Source organism: Paramormyrops kingsleyae, chromosome 18 (genome assembly GCF_048594095.1).
Source record: "Paramormyrops kingsleyae isolate MSU_618 chromosome 18, PKINGS_0.4, whole genome shotgun sequence".
NCBI classification, from domain to species: Eukaryota; Metazoa; Chordata; class Actinopteri; order Osteoglossiformes; family Mormyridae; genus Paramormyrops; species Paramormyrops kingsleyae.
Genome location: NC_132814.1, coordinates 8434110 through 8450471, shown reverse-complemented (window position 1 = coordinate 8450471; position 16362 = coordinate 8434110). Strand labels below are relative to the sequence as shown.

Below are 16362 nucleotides of genomic sequence, written 5' to 3'. Positions count from 1 at the left end.
AGTAGGGTCCAGCTGCAGACGCCTGTAGAGTGGAGCTCCACCGGAAATACGTCATCTCCACAGGAAATACATGATTTTAAGGGGCGTAAAGTGGAGCTCCACAGGAAACACTGCTCCAAACAGTACCGTGTTACAGCGCAATTTCAGTTGTAAAATTCTCAAAAAGTATGTTTTTGTTCATTTATACGCTAGAGAAATTATTATATATATATATATATATATATATATATATATATACATATATATATATATATATCTGGTCTGATCTAGTTTGTGGAATATATATATTGGTCATAAGATGAGCAGTTATAAACATGCCATACATACGCAATCGCTATTATGTTACTTTCCATACACATTACTAATATATATATTGGTCTTGCCTTAACTGTTATAGACATATATACGATTGCTGGAACAGCGCAAATGCGTACGTATTTTATGTGCATTTGCGCTGATATGACAAGAAATTATTGTGCATTTTAACCTGTATATGCTAATTCGTACTTCATTTGCGGTATATAGGTTGAAATGCACGGTATTTTCTTGTCATATCAGCGCAAATGCACATAAAATACGTACGCATTTACACTGTCACAGCAATCGATTGCCGCACGTATCGCTTTTAAAGGTGAATGCGTACTTGCGTACCAGTTATATGCAGCCCTGTATGTGTTGTATAAATGATGATCAACATGTAACAATTATATTCAATCAACTGCTAAATTTATTTAGACAGCAACAACAAACAGAATTAAATAAAAAAAAAATCAATCAACACACTCATGTGCCAGTAATTTAATCTTTCTCATAACAGACAGCATTAACCCGGAGGCCCCGCTGGTCAACACCATAGATATATATATAGAATGACTAGATGTATTATGACGAGGTCTAGAGCGTCCGCACAGGTCGGCCATCTTACCACAGGCTGGCTTTCTGGCGGGATCATTCGAACCTGAGGTAAACGGAGGTAAGGTAAGTGACCTGCACAAACGTTAATACTCTTATCTCGCTGAAATCTTGATGGATTTACAAACTGTGTGTTTTCTTACAAACATTATTAACGTGGTTATAGTTCTGGATGCTTGAACATGTTGAAATCGCAGCTTTTCTCCTCGAAAAAAAAAACTGACTTAATCGTGCAGTTTAGTTGTGTATCACGCCTAGCTAGGCTACTAGCTATCCAGTAATTTGGGGCGAGGCAGAAATTACGCTTTCTTTTCAATATAATACACACATTATAAACATGATTTAACTGAATTTACACATGATTTACTGTCTGGTTGGTTTGTTAAAACGTCTTACATTATGATTTCTACAGGAAATTGCTGACAAGATGCCAGACTTTTGTGCCGCCTATGGCTGCTGTAACCGCCGTTGTCTCGAAACGAGAACCCGAGGGATCACCTTTCACCTGTAGGATGTTACAATATTATGAATTATTTTTAGGATAATCGTTAGTTACTTAGTGGAAGTATGTACATATTACATAATAGTATTGCTAGATTGTTGTTGACACAAGGTTTAGAATATTTTGTTTAACGTACACCCATTTTAAAATCACATTCCCTCTCTCTGTCTCTCTCTCTCACTTTCTCACAAACACACATACAGACACAGGGAGAGAATGTTAACTTTTATCTATTATTTTGTCCGAATGCACCAGAATGCTCCGTTTGTATGTGAAAATGACACATTCACCAGCCGCCACTGATCATGAGTTATAGTAATGCTAACCCACTCTTATCAGGCCCAGCTGGATGAGGACCAGAACCAGCACCACTGGGACACCTTTGTTACTTCGCTAAATTTTTAATGAAAATGTTAAAAAAAAAAAATCCATCAAATGTCTCTAACACCTCTGTCTAAACATTGATTTTAATAAATCTTCAAAAATCTTTGAAAAGTGCCTTTATAATGTCTAAACAAACTGTTTACTACCATTTTATGTGTAAAAATATTTTTATTAACAATTTGGAAATATGGACTTTAGTTCTTTGTGCTGTGTTTATAGTCATCACTGTACAGGGTGGGGATTTTAACATGCAGCGTTTCTTGATGTATATTTGTTAAGGGAAATCTTGTAGGCTTAGTCTACCTATTCTAGAACATTATTCTATTTTTTAGAACATAAGATAATTATTCAAAAGTATTCAGTGTCATAACTACATATTTGACGTTTATAATAAATCAAACCGTTTGAAAATCGGTTAAAAATTGAGCACGTTATGGCTATTTAAAAATTACATGTTTTACTATTAACACAATATTTTGGGTGAGCGAGCAGCCTGTGGTAAGATGGCCGCCATATGCGGACGTTCGACTCCGTTGGCCAGCAACGCAGACGAGACATCTAGTCATTCTATAGATATCTATGGTCAACACAGGCATGTAAAAATAATTCCATGTCACGTGTTTCCTGTGGAGCTCCACTTTACGCCCCTTAAAATCACGTATTTCCTGTGGAGATGACGTATTTCCGGTGGAGCTCCACTCTACAGGCGTCTGCAGCTGGACACTCTTGTGTGGCAAGAGTGTGACAGATGCCTGTAGAGTGGAGCTCCACCGGAAATACGTGATTTTAAGGGGCGTAAAGTGGATCTCATGATAATCCATGTCAGGGAGAACACTTTGAGCTACTTCGGGATTTACAAACTACTTTCAAACTGGAATAGGCTCCAGAGTCCCCATGACCCGGATCAGGGCGCAAGGTTAGAAAAACGGATGGATAGGTTGGGAGAGTGTGAGCCTCTTGAATATAGCAGCTCATTGGCTTTTGACTTAACTGACTGTATTATTGACCATTAATGTGGATGATTACACTGTTCACCTTGAACCAGCTTAACAAGTACTGTACGTAAACTGAATATGTGCTTTGCCCTATGTTTTCTGTGTGAAAAAAATGCATAATTATACAATATACTATTATGTCCTATGGAGGACATTTGGGAAAAGACTTTCGTTTTGCAGTCCTACCATCATAAGAGTGCTACTGTATAAGAGGCAAAATTAAGGTGCTTAGTTTGAGGCATAGCTACGGGATACTTTTAGGGTTGGAGCAGTTCATTGTCTTTGATTTTATTTAAGCGTAATTTTAGTGTAGATATTTTGTAGGTATAACAGAGTGTAGCATTTTTTAATAATCACCTCTTAAACTTGGCACCCCACTCCATTCTATATGGGTCTGATTGCATTTAAAGTACAGTAAAAATTCACCAAAATGTGTCTGCTTACACTCTGTTATACTTACTATAAGATGACAATGGCAGATTTTTGGGACGTTTTGAAATGAAAGAGCAGGGGCCTGTAAAAAATAGCTGGGGAAAAAAGAAGCATTTATGGTGGACCAGAAAAATCCGAAAAAGTAGCTGCAAATAAGTAGCCAACTTCAGCCTCGTTCACTATATATTATACATTCACCTAAAGGATTATTAGGAACACCTGTTCAATTTCTCATTAATGCAATTATCTAATCAACCAATCACATGGCAGTTCCTTCAATGCATTTAGGGGTGTGGCCCTGGTCAAGACAATCTCCTGAACTCCAAACTGAATGTCAGAATGGGAAAGAAAGGTGATTTAAGCAATTTTGAGCGTGGCATGGTTGTTGGTGCCAGACGGGCCGGTCTGAGTATTTCACAATCTGCTCAGTTACTGGGATTTTCACGCACAACCATTTCTAGGGTTTACAAAGAATGGTGTGCAAAGGGAAAAAAATCCAGTATGCGGCAGTCCTGTGGGCGAAAATGCCTTGTTGATGCTAGAGGTCAGAGGAGAATGGGCCGACTGATTCAAGCTGATAGAAGTGCAACTTTGACTGAAATAACCACTCGTTACAACCAAGGTATGCAGCAAAGCATTTGTGAAGCCACAACACGCACAACCTTGAGGCGGATGGGCTACAACAGCAGAAGACCCCACCGGGTACCACTCATCTCCACTACAAATAGGAAAAAGAGGCTACAATTTGCACGAGCTCACCAAAATTGGACAGTTGAAGACTGGAAAAATGTTGCCTGGTCTGATGAGTCTCGATTTCTGTTGAGACATTCAAATGGTAGAGTCAGAATTTGGCGTAAACAGAATGAGAACATGGATCCATCATGCCTTGTTACCACTGTGCAGGCTGGTGGTGGTGGTGTAATGGTGTGGGGGATGTTTTCTTGGCACACTTTAGGCCCCTTAGTGCCAATTGGGCATCGTTTAAATGCCACGGCCTACCTGAGCATTGTTTCTGACCATGTCCATCCCTTTATGACCACCATGTACCCATCCTCTGATGGCTACTTCCAGCAGGATAATGTACCATGTCACAAAGCTCGAGTCATTTCAAATTGGTTTCTTGAACATGACAATGAGTTTACTGTACTAAAATGCCCCCCACAGTCACCAGATCTCAACCCAATAGAGCATCTTTGGAGCTACCTCCCCCCCCCTTCCCATTTTGGAATGGGAGCTTCGTGCCCTGGATGTGCATCCTACAAATCTCCATCAACTGCAAGATGCCATCCTATCAATATGGGCCAACATTTCTAAAGAATGCTTTCAGCACCTTGTTGAATCATTGCCACGTAGAATTAAGGCAGTTCTGAAGGCGAAAGGGGGTCAAACACCGTATTAGTATGGAGTTCCTAATAATCCTTTAGGTGAGTGTATATCTACGTAGTAAGGGTATATGTGCTCAGAAGAAAAAACACAGTTTAACATTAGAACATACAAAAATAAAGAGTAACACACCAAAAAGTAGCAAGTATTTTCTCCTTCCTCCAAAAATTTATTGGTAACTTGCTGGATGCTTAGATGAACACCGCTTCAGTTCCCAAACCTCTCCTCAGGGGCACCTCAGCCATTCCATGTATTTGTTACATCTCACTTCCAGCTCAAACTAATTAAATTATTTAATTAAACTAACCGACTTTAATTAATGACTCAATCAAAGTCAGTGAGGCATGGTTTAGCTATATGAGGGGTAGTAGTGGTCAAGGCAAAAATACATGAGTATATGGAAGGATTGTGGCAAATACAGGGGTGATTGAGAGGTTTTGAAGTGGCTAAGCAGACACTTTGACAGACATATCACAAGTTTACACCAGCATGAAGATTATTTGAGCATGATTTTATAAGATTGCCTAAGAATTTTGCAGAGTGCTGTATATTTGGTCTGTATAGGTTCATTATTATATTTGTTTGTAGAAAGATGAAATTAAATGCTTTAAGGTAAGAAATGTACAAATTGTTTAAATCTTCGTTCCCTAAATGTCGACTTGAGGGATTGCAAATCTGCACATTTTCTGATTAACTTGAGGGATTTCCTCAAGTTATTCTCATAACTTGAACATGTGAAGAAAGCATTAATTACAAGTGCAAATCTAAAGTCATACTTCACTGTTAAACTTTGGCAAAGAGTGCGGAAACATCTCTGTACCACATGCTTACGTAGGAGCGTCTTGCAGCGGTTTCCAGCTTGCCCTTACCTCCCCCCCCCCTTCTGGAAGGTCCTGCATCTCTTTGTCATCCCTCCTGGCAGCCAGAGAGGACCAGTCATTCATCCTTCCAGTGAAAGCAGGACATAGCACTGCCATTCACAAGGTGGGAGCTTCAGTCTGATGCAGATTCTCTGAGTCCCTCCCTGAGAAGCTTGCTCTTTGATTTAGCTGGATATGTCAGCTGAATGTGCATGTATGTATAACTTTTTTTACCTTCAATCACCAAGCTGTTCCTTTGAAATGTGAATCACAAATCCCACAAGGAGACAGTAGTTATTCAGCACGTGAACTCTTAAACACAAGGGTTGACATACTTCTCTGGGGACCCTATGCTGACATGGTGTAGAGGGCCTCTAAGTGGCCATTTCAGCTATTTTTGGAGCCTAAAGTGAAACGAGAGGGAAATAAAAATGATGGAACATCAATAATATGCTAATCAAAGCGTGGGGGGCCAGCGGTACAATTTACCGATCAGGGTGGGGGCGCTACTGGTAAAATTTGCTAATTGGTGGGAGGGGTGTACAAATTTAAGAAGTTTCTGTTCCCTCTTTTGCTTGAATTTTTGCCTATGTTCATTTAATTGTTAATTGTGTTCTCTTCATATCGGTTTACAATGTGTCTAGAGGGATAGTTTCAGACACAGGAGATGTAATGTTAGTCTTGTTCATTGTTGTCTTCTTCTGTTCGACTACTTTGTGTTGGATTGCTTGCCAGTGTTAAGTCTCAAAGTAAAAATACTCCATTACAACTGGGACGGGGGGCAACTTCATCAATCTAACAGTTGCTATGATTTTAAATGATCATATTAGGTTATATCCTTAAATGTAACTTCTGGAAATTGTCTTTAAGGGGCCCCTACGTTTGGGGCCCGGGGAAGCTGCCTACCCAGGTCTCAAATGAGGTCTGCTGTAGTGTTCATGACCAAGGTCTTCCATCCATGTTTAAACTCTGAGTTATGGGAGCCTGGAGCATATCGCAGCGGCACAAGGCAGAAGGCGGGATCTCTGTCACAGTTCACACTCGCCTCACTATGGGTATTTTAGAGTTTACCGACCTAACTGCATGTCTTTGGATTGCATGTGTAGTTTGCCATTCTGGAATGTAGTTTCATTCTGGAATATTTCTGCTCTGCAGGTGCTGATGGGGACAGTCCCAGACAGGGGAGGGCGCCCTGGAGAGATCGAGCCCCCTATGCCTATCTGGGAGGGCCGTCGTGAAGGTGGAGGCTGGGGTGGGCATCAGCGTCGCTGGACAAAAAGGAAGAAAAAGAAATGATGAAGCAGTGAAGAATGTCAATGAGTCGCACATTGCTGACTGAGGCTAATTGGGCATATGTTGCGAAATGAGAAGAGAGAGGATATTGTGATTGCAAGAATCTATCAAAAAGTACAATCTTGAATGTTTATATGCTCTGTGGTAGTGGATCTGGAGTCATTCTTAGGTTGACTAAGTTTGAAAAATCTTTTTCCCGTTTGTCTATAAATTTAATGATTATTATGGCACCAAAGACTTTAAATCATGAATGTAGCCCATATAGTGCGGTCCTTGGTGAATTATCTCCCAGCTTCTACATTTCAGAATTGTGTGTGTCTGGGGAGATTGAAATAAACTAGAATATATTTTGAAATGCTTGTTTATTTAACTTAGATTATAACTTTGCAAAATTTGTTTTAAAATGTTCTCCCGCTAATTTCCACTTACTGTATGGCCACAAGTTGTAGTATTTAAACTAATACTGTATTGAAATGGCCATTTGGCTGAACAGCATCCAGACCCATTAGAATCTTATAGACCTGGATCATGTCCCCCCTTAGTCACTTTTGCTCAAGGCTAAACAGATTCAGCTCAGCTAACCTCTCCTCATAAGACATTCCCTTAAGACCAGGAATCATTCTCGTAGCCCTCCGTTGCACCTTTTCTAAGGCAGCAATGTCCTTCTTAAGGTATGGTGACCAAACCTGCACACAATATTCTAGGAGGGGTCTTACCAAGGAATTATATAAATGTAACATCACCTCCCTTGACTTAAACTCCACACACCTAGAGTTATAACCCAACATTCTATTGGCCTTTTTTATTGCTTCCCCACACTGGTGAGAGTGGGACTTGATAGCATCAACATACACACCAAGATCTTTCTCGTAATCAGCTACCTTTATTTCAGTGGAACCCATAAAATATCTGTACTTTATATTTCTGCTCCCTGCATTACATTTATCGGTGTTAATTTCATCTGCCAAGTGTCAACCCAGTCGCTAATTAAATCCAGATCCCGTGTTAGATCAGTATCTGCTACACCACCCACCTTGGTGTCGTCTGCAAATTTAACTAGTTTAATGTATGTATTGGTGTCAATATCATTAATGTAAATTAGGAACAATAGTGGTCCTAAAATTGAACCCTGGGGTACCCCACTATGAACGCAGGCCCACTGTGACATTGTGCCTCTAATAACTACTCGCTGCTTCCTGTCAGTTAACCAGTTTTCGATCCAAGTTGCCACAGTTCCTAAAATCCCAGCAGCTTTGAGCTTTAGCAAGAGCCGTTTGTGGGGGATAACATCAAAGGCCTTCTGGAAATCTAAGTAGATCACATCGTAGGCCTTTTTGTGATCAATTTCACTTGTAGCTTCCTCAAAGAACTCAAGTAGATTCATTAAACAGGATCTACCTCTCCTACAGTAAATCCATGTTGGCTATCCCTCAGAATGTTATTTGCATCCAGGTAATCTACCATTTTCACTTGGATTATAGCTTCTATTGTTTTTCCAGTAATGCTAGTTAAACTGATTGGCCTATAGTTTGCTGGATTACTTCTATCCCCTTTTTTGAATATGGGTGTTATATTAGCATGCTTCCAATCTAAAGGTACCACACCCGCAGATAACGATTTCTGGAATATTAAAGTTAAAGTTTGGCTAATAATATCCCTCATCTTTTTTAAAGCTATAGGTAACATGCCATCAGGGCCCTGTGATTTATTTATTTTGAGTTTAGCTAGTACCACATCAGCCTCAGTTATACATATGTTGGTCATAGACGACGCTCTATTCATACTAATTGGTGGTAAGTTACTTGTGTTCTCTACTGTGAACACCCGTGAAAAATAACCATTAAACTCATTTACTATATCAATTTCATTGTCAATTATAAGGCCCTTACTATCCTGCAAATTAGTGATTTCAGCTTTTAGAGCTCTTTTGGAGTTAAAGTATTGGAATAAACTTTTATTGTCATCCTTATCCTCCAATGCAATTTTTCTTTCTACATGCCTCTTGTGGCGATCGCCGGGGCAGAGAGACACGGATCCAGATATGCGGGTAAACGCAGGCTTTAATGTGCCGGGCTTGGCAAAGGTACAAACAAGGGAAATCCAAAAGCTAGGTCGTTGAAGGAGAGCAAGGGTCTGATGCCTGGGAATCCGTCCTACAGTTTGATTTTTTTCTGTTTGACTGAAACGTGGCAACAGCCCAAAGATTTTTCCCAGCTCAACGACTCCACTCCCCCGGGGTTTGTTTATACCTGTGAACCTCGGGAGTACGGCCGTGGTGGAGGTCTCGCAGTAATTTATCGCGAGAATTGGAAAGTTCTGTCGTTGTCTGTACCCGTATTCAATTCCTTTGAATCCGTTGTTTGTCAACTCTCGGGACCTGTTCCAACTGTTGTAGCTGCTATCTACCGCCCTCCAAAGTCTAATTCTGATTTTATAGGAGACTTTGCTGATTTGCTGACCCACTTGACTACTGTATCTCCTAATATAATACTCCTGGGAGATTTTAACATACATATGGACAACAGTAATCATCCACTCACCAAAAACTTTTCATCCTGCCTCGATAGCTTTAGTTTTCATCAGTATATAAACTTTCCCACTCATACTAAGGGCCATACTTTGGACTTAGTTTGCTGCTCTGGACTAACTCCCTTCAACTGCAAGGCTGATGAACTGCCAATCACGGATCATCTGCTACTCTCTTTTAATGTTAAAATTACCCTTTCTATATCCAAGAATCCTCGCACCATCTCTTTCCGTAATGTCAAAAAAATTAATCCTAACACCCTTTCTTTTGCTTTTTCAAGACTTTCAGATTTCAACAACTTACTCACCTTAGATGATCTGGTTTCCCATTATAACAGTAGTCTTAATAGTATTTTAAACTCTGTTGCTCCATTAAAAACTAAATCTGTATCATTTTCTCAGTCAGCACCCTGGTTTACAGCTGAACTCAGGCTTATGAAAGCAAAAGGTCGACGGCTTGAACGTCTTTATAAGAGAACTGGTCTCACAATCCATAAAGAAATGTATAGTAATCATATTTCATATTATAAGGAATGCATTAACCAAACCAAATCCACTTATTTTACTACTATTATCTGTTCTAATGAAGATTCCACTAAATCACTGTTTTCACTGCTTAACTCTACTTTCATGCCACCGGATTTTCTACCTGTTCACCTATATTCATCTTCCTTCTGTGACTCTCTAATGCTATTTTTTACTGAGAAAATTCACAAAATCCACCAAGACTTGGCTTCTGATGATTCTTCTAGTACCTCCCTCGAAATTATCTTGCCAACACATTGTTTTTCTGCTTTTCAGCTCCCCTCTGTTTCTGATATTTCAGATCTCATCTGTAAGTCAAAATCCTCCACCTGTCAGTTAGATCCTATTCCAACAGCTATAGTCAAAGCCTGTCTACCCTCTTTGCTTCCCCTTATCTTTGCAATCATTCACTCTTCACTTACCACTGGAACTGTCCCTGTCTCTTTCAAAACTGCTGCTATCACCCCAATATTGAAAAAAACTGGTCTTGATCCTAATAATTTTGATAATTTCTGCCCTATTTCAAATTTACCATTCCTTTCAAAAATTCTTGAAAAACTAGTTGCAACACAGATCCATTCTCACTTAACTAATAATCATTTGTATGAACAGTTTCAGTCTGGTTTTCGCCCCCTCCATAGCACTGAAACAGCCCTCATAAAAATAACCAATGATCTTCTTATGGCAGCTGACTGTGGTTTTCTTACCATTCTTATTCTTCTGGATCTGAGTGCAGCCTTTGATACTATCTCTCACTCTGTTCTTCTTAGTAGGTTAACCTCCATTGGTCTCTCTGGTACACCATTACACTGGTTTAAATCATATTTGTCTGACCGCACTCAGTTTATCCAGCTTAAATCATTCACTTCACAGCCTTCTCCTGTTCTCAGTGGTGTGCCCCAGGGATCTGTCCTGGGGCCCCTTCTCTTCATTATCTACCTTCTTCCTCTTGGTCATATTTTCAGTAAATATAATATTCATTTTCACTGTTATGCCGATGACACCCAGCTTTATTTGTCCACTAAACCTAACTTCACTCTTCCTCCACCTTCCCTTAGCCTCTGTTTATCTGAACTTAAATCTTGGTTTTCTTCAAACTTTCTCAAACTTAATAGTAATAAAACAGAGTTTCTTCTAGTTGGCTCTAAATCAACAATATCCAAAATTGATTATTTTTCTATTACTATAGATAATTCCTTAGTTTCCGTGTCCCCAAATGTGAAAAGTCTTGGTGTCATCCTTGACAGCACTTTATCTTTTAATTCACATCTCAATAATATCACTCGGTCCGCATATTTTCATCTGCGCAACATTAATCGTCTCCGTTCATCTCTCACCCCACAAGCCACCGCCATTCTTGTCCATAGCCTTGTCACTTCCCGGATCGATTACTGTAATTCGCTTTTATTTGGTCTCCCTAAAAAATCCATCCATAAGCTACAACTTGTCCAGAACTCTGCTGCTCGTATTATCACCAAGACCCCTTCTATCCACCACATCACCCCTGTTCTGAAGCTTCACTGGCTCCCGGTTAAAGATCGCATCAACTTCAAAATCCTTCTGTATACATTTAAGGCCATCCATCACCTCTCCCCTCCATATTTGTCTGATTTGGTTCAGGTCACCACTCCATCACGCTGCCTCAGATCCTCTTCCTCTCTTCTTCTCTCTGTCCCTTCTCACCATCTTGCCACCATGGGGAGCAGAGCATTCTGCTGCTCTGCTCCCCGGCTTTGGAATTCGCTTCCTCCAGACATTAGAAACATTACTTCTCTTTCTCTTTTTAAATCTAGACTCAAAACTCACTTATTTAAAATTGCTTTTCCAACATAACCTTTCTTTTATTCTATCTTTTTAATTTGGATTGTTTTATATAGATTTTGTAAATTGTTTGCTTTTTTTTCTGTTGTGTACAGTGTCCTTGAGTGTCTTGAAAGGCGCTTTTAAATAAAATGTATTATTATTATTATTATTATTATTAATGTTATTTTTTAACCCTACCTGTAGACTTAGATACTCCTGCTTAATTTTGAAATCATTAGTTATTTTCCAATTGTGGAACAGAGCCCTTTTCCTCCTGACTTTATTCTTAATTTCCTTAGTAAACCACCTTGGTTGTTGTTTCCTAGATTTAGTTTTGCTGGAAACAGGTATAAAGTCCTCTTGCATTGGCAACAACGTGCTTTTAAAAATTTTCCAAGCCTCTTCAACTGTTTTGCTATTTAACTCCATCCAGTTTACAGTTTCTAGTTTCCGTCTCATACCATTAAAGTTAGCCTTCCTAACATTGTATACTTTTAATTTTGACATCCTCCACAAGCAACTTCTCCCAACCATTCAAGAACAGTTTGGTGTCAAACAATGCCTTTTCCAGTGTGATGGAGCACTGTGCTATAAGGTGATAACTACGAGGGGGTGCTGAGAAGTTCCTGGCTTTGCCCCCTGCCAGTTGAAATAGAAAAATGAGTGTGGGGGCATATGATAGGCTAATATCTTACTATGTAACTATGGCAATATCAGGGTACTTTTATTACACAATCATCACTACAACCGCCAAAACCTAAACGCAACCTAAACGACTGAAGTACACCAATTTTACAATCGTACAAGTAGCAGCATCGCCTGATGGGAGGCAGAGAAGGTACCGTATTTGTTTAACTCCACTTCAACCCCTGATTACATATACAGTTACATATACTTTGCGATTCTTAAAACTGTTTTTTTCTTTCAGTGAGAAGCTGCGATGGCAGAAGCACAAGCAAGTTTCATGTCATTGTTTTTGTTTCTCCAGGGAAAGTCAGCAAAGGACATTCACACAGATGTCACAAACACTGGGGGAGAAGTGTCCTTCCTACAGCACTGTCAGAACCTGGATATCGTGTTTCAAGACTGGGCATTTCACCGTTGAAGAGTACACATAGCTGTAGTACGTTAAAGAAGCAGAGATGGATACAATTTGGAAAAACCGGGAGAAATAGCTTATGTATGCGGAGCCTCTGACGCATCTACAGGACTTGGGCTGAAAATGTAGGTGCAGTGGATGCCCCCCAATATCAACTGACCCGGCAACCTGCAATGCTATCCATGAGCTGATTATTGAGGACCGGCAAATATCCACAAAAAAGATCAGTTACTTCACATCTCATGGGAGCGTGTTGGGTTTATCACCACTATCTTAGACATTCGCAAGCTTTCAGCGAAGTGGGTGCTGAAATGTTTGAACAGTGATCAAACATGTCAATTAAGACAAAATGCCGTGGAAAGTTGACCAAAGGGATCCTTTTTTTGCAGGACAATGCACCTGAGCACACGTCCAACGTTGTGGCTGCCAGATTGAACACCCTGGGTTTCCAACTGGTCCACCATCCCACCTATTCACCTGACCTGGCCCCATCAGACTATTATCTGATCCCAAATTTGAAGAAACACCTAAAGGGGCAACATTTTGATGCCATTTCTGACGTCAAAGATGCTGCTGAGAGTTGGTTTGCGGCCCAATCAAAGGACTTTTATTTGAACGGTCTAGAAAAGCTGCAACTATGCAAGTGCATCAGTCTCAGGGGGGAATATGTTGAATAAATGTGTTGTTTCATAACTCTGGCTCTCTTCTTTCTGGGCAAAGCCAGGAACTTCTCAACACCCCTTCGTAAGTGGCTCGGGGGGGGGGGGAGCATCAACATTTTGGGTCCATGGCCAGGAAACTCCCCAGACCTTAATCCCATTGAGAAGTTGTGGTCAATCTTCAAGAGGCAGGTGGACAAACAAAAACCCACAAATTCTGACTAACTCCAAGCATTGATTATGCCAGAATGGGCTTCCGTCAGTCAGGATTTGGCCCAAAAGTTGATTGACAGCAATTTTCAAGAGGTCTTGAAAAAGAAGGACCAACACCGCAAGTATTGATTTAAACTTAATGTAATTGTCAATAAAAGCCTTTGACACTTAAGAAACGCTTTTATAATTATACTTAGTATGTAACCCGGATAAAGATTTAATGCAGATTGGTATACATCTTTATGCATTTACATTGAGTGTAATTAAATAAGTTACATTATTTGTTTATTACGGGAGATATGTTTTTTTTAAATGGTTAAAACATACTGTTTCTTTAAAAATATTAAATAGACTATTTGTTTGAGACATTGTTTGAAACGTAATCTCTGTGGCGCAATTGGCCAGTATTTGTGTCATTCTTAAAACTTTTGGCCACAACTGTAGAAACCAAATTAGGCATGGCAACCCATTTCATTTTGTTTTTAACAAATTATACCCATATGCTCCTCAAGTTTGTGTGGCCACAATTCTCTTTTATCCTTGAATACTCACCCACTCACTAAAATAAAGTTAGCCTGGGAAGGTGAGTTGGGTTTGAGTTTGTCTGAAAATAGCTGGGAAGCTGCTGTTGATAATATACGTAGCATTACTTCCTGTGCTCGACTCGGATTGATACAGTTTAAAGTTTTACATAGGGTTCACCTTTCTAAAGCACGTCTTTCCACTATTTACCCTGAGGTATCTGATGTGTGCGATAAATGTCATGGATCTCCATGTCATTTGGCTCACATGTTTTTTCTATGTCCAGGACTGAGTATTTTCTGGTCGTCTTTCTTTGAGATCATGTCTAAAGTATCTGGCTTGCATATACACCCTTGTCCATTGATAGCGATTTTTGGGGTCACCAATGAATCAATTCCACTTACTTCCGTGCAGCGTGACGTTCTTGCCTTTGTCTCCTTAATAGCTAGACGTACAGTTCTATTCAGCTGGAAGTCTGCTAGGGCACCGGGTATTTCACAATGGCTTAGTCAAACCATGTCCTTATTGAAATTGGAAAAGATCAAGTATACGCTGAGAGGCTCTACGGCTAGGTTCTATCAGAAATGGCAACCTTTTATTTCTTATTTTACTGAATTACCGGTGTTGCCTGACTAATCAGTCCTCAACCAGCTTCCATTTAGGTATTTTATATTCACACCCTTTATGTATTTATGTTTATATTTGTACAGGTCTTCCCGGCTGCGCCTTGACCACACGGAGCCAATGTGGGGTGGGGGTTGAAGGGGGGTTGTGTTTTTTCCTTTTTGTTGTTTTTGGTGTTTGTTTTTATTTGTGTGTCTATGGTTTTCTGTTTGCAAAACTGACTGAAAAATGCTGATTGTACTGTGGAATGTTATTTCGGGTGTTATTTTTCCAATAAACAGAGTTGAAAAAAAAAAAAAGTTTGTGTGGCTGCTTGTCGGGTATAGAAGAACATTCTCAAGTTGAAATGGGAGACACTAGAAAGAAAGATGAGCGAAAACATTAATTACCGTAAAATCGGTAGTATCCCCGCACTGGTGGTGTGCGATATCACAAGATTTGGTATTGATCGGATACAAAGTAAATACAGGACCAGTATCGCCGATATCGATATCAACTTTTTAATAATTACGGTGGATGTATCAAATTGCTAAAGCTGAATTAGTTTTCATTACCTTTAAGTGTTTTTGTGATATTTTTTATTAATTACTAAAACCCAGGTGTCACGATCGCTGATAACACCGCATAAAGGAAGGCACGGGAGTCCAGGATACGGGGAAAACTCGGGGTTTAATGAGGGTAGGATACAATCCGGAGCACAAACAGCCACCAACGACTAGGATACGTTAATGACAGTGAATCCACCTGGATATTCTCTGCCAAATTGAAAGGCCTCTGCCAGCGCGTGTGTGTGCGCGCGCAAGTGAGCCTGCTTGCTTGCCTGGCGCCGCTGAGTCACGTGACGGTACAACATCAAATCGGGAGACTGAGGAGGAGAGGCGAAGCCTGCTATGCGCTGTGAAAGCTGGGAGCGGCAAGTGAGAGCAGTAGCACTTGCCGTCATGGACAGCATGGACAGCCAGAGTGCATTCAGGAGAGAAACTAAAACTAAAGTATTGATCTCATTAAATTGGTATTGATCAATATCAATACCAACATTATTATCAATACTTGGATCAATCCGCCCACCACCACCCCGCACCCTGAAATGATGTAAGATACGAGTGGAAGTACTGTATGGTTTATCAATTCATCGCTTTTCTGTTAGAACTATCAATAAAATGTACAACAGCAGTGTTTGGCTTAACACAAAGTAAAGAATTTCCTCCAACAGTCAATAAAGCTTATCTATCGTAACTAGAATTATATAAATAATATTTTGTGTAATTCAGAAAATAGCGTGTAACTGTATATGTAATCAGGGGTTGAAGTGGAGTTAAACAAATACGGTACCTTCTCTGCCTCCCATCAGGCGATGCTGCTACTTGTACGATTGTAAAATTGGTGTACTTCAGTCGTTTAGGTTGCGTTTAGGTTTTGGCGGTTGTAGTGGTGACTGTGTAATAAAAGTTCCCGTTCATTTGCCCCTGAAATCCGGTTCATTTTGGCTATTCAGGACCCACACCCAAAGAGATCAAAATATTTGTATACTGCAACGGCACGAAAGAGCCAAAATTAAGGATTACAAATGCTATCGGGCTGCGGGATGGTGCCCGTTAATGCGGTGTAAGTTATGAGACTCTGCATTGTT

General features: G+C 40.0%; 2 long non-coding RNA genes across 3 annotated transcripts; both read left to right on the top strand.

Annotated features, from left to right (window-relative positions):
* Positions 1-822: 822 nt before the first annotated feature.
* Positions 823-1901, top strand: LOC111833044 (uncharacterized). 2 transcript variants are annotated; one of them, XR_011983616.1, is made up of 2 exons: positions 823-973; positions 1325-1901. It is a non-coding gene; the product is annotated as an uncharacterized lncRNA (long non-coding RNA). The 2 variants fall into 2 exon arrangements; XR_002835657.2 differs by having other exon boundaries at positions 823-978.
* A 707-nt stretch (positions 1902-2608) lies between these two features.
* On the top strand, positions 2609-7116 carry LOC140579733 (uncharacterized). Its single transcript, XR_011983615.1, has 3 exons — positions 2609-2714; positions 5444-5592; positions 6624-7116. It is a non-coding gene; the product is annotated as an uncharacterized lncRNA (long non-coding RNA).
* The last annotated feature ends 9246 nt before the right edge of the window (positions 7117-16362 follow it).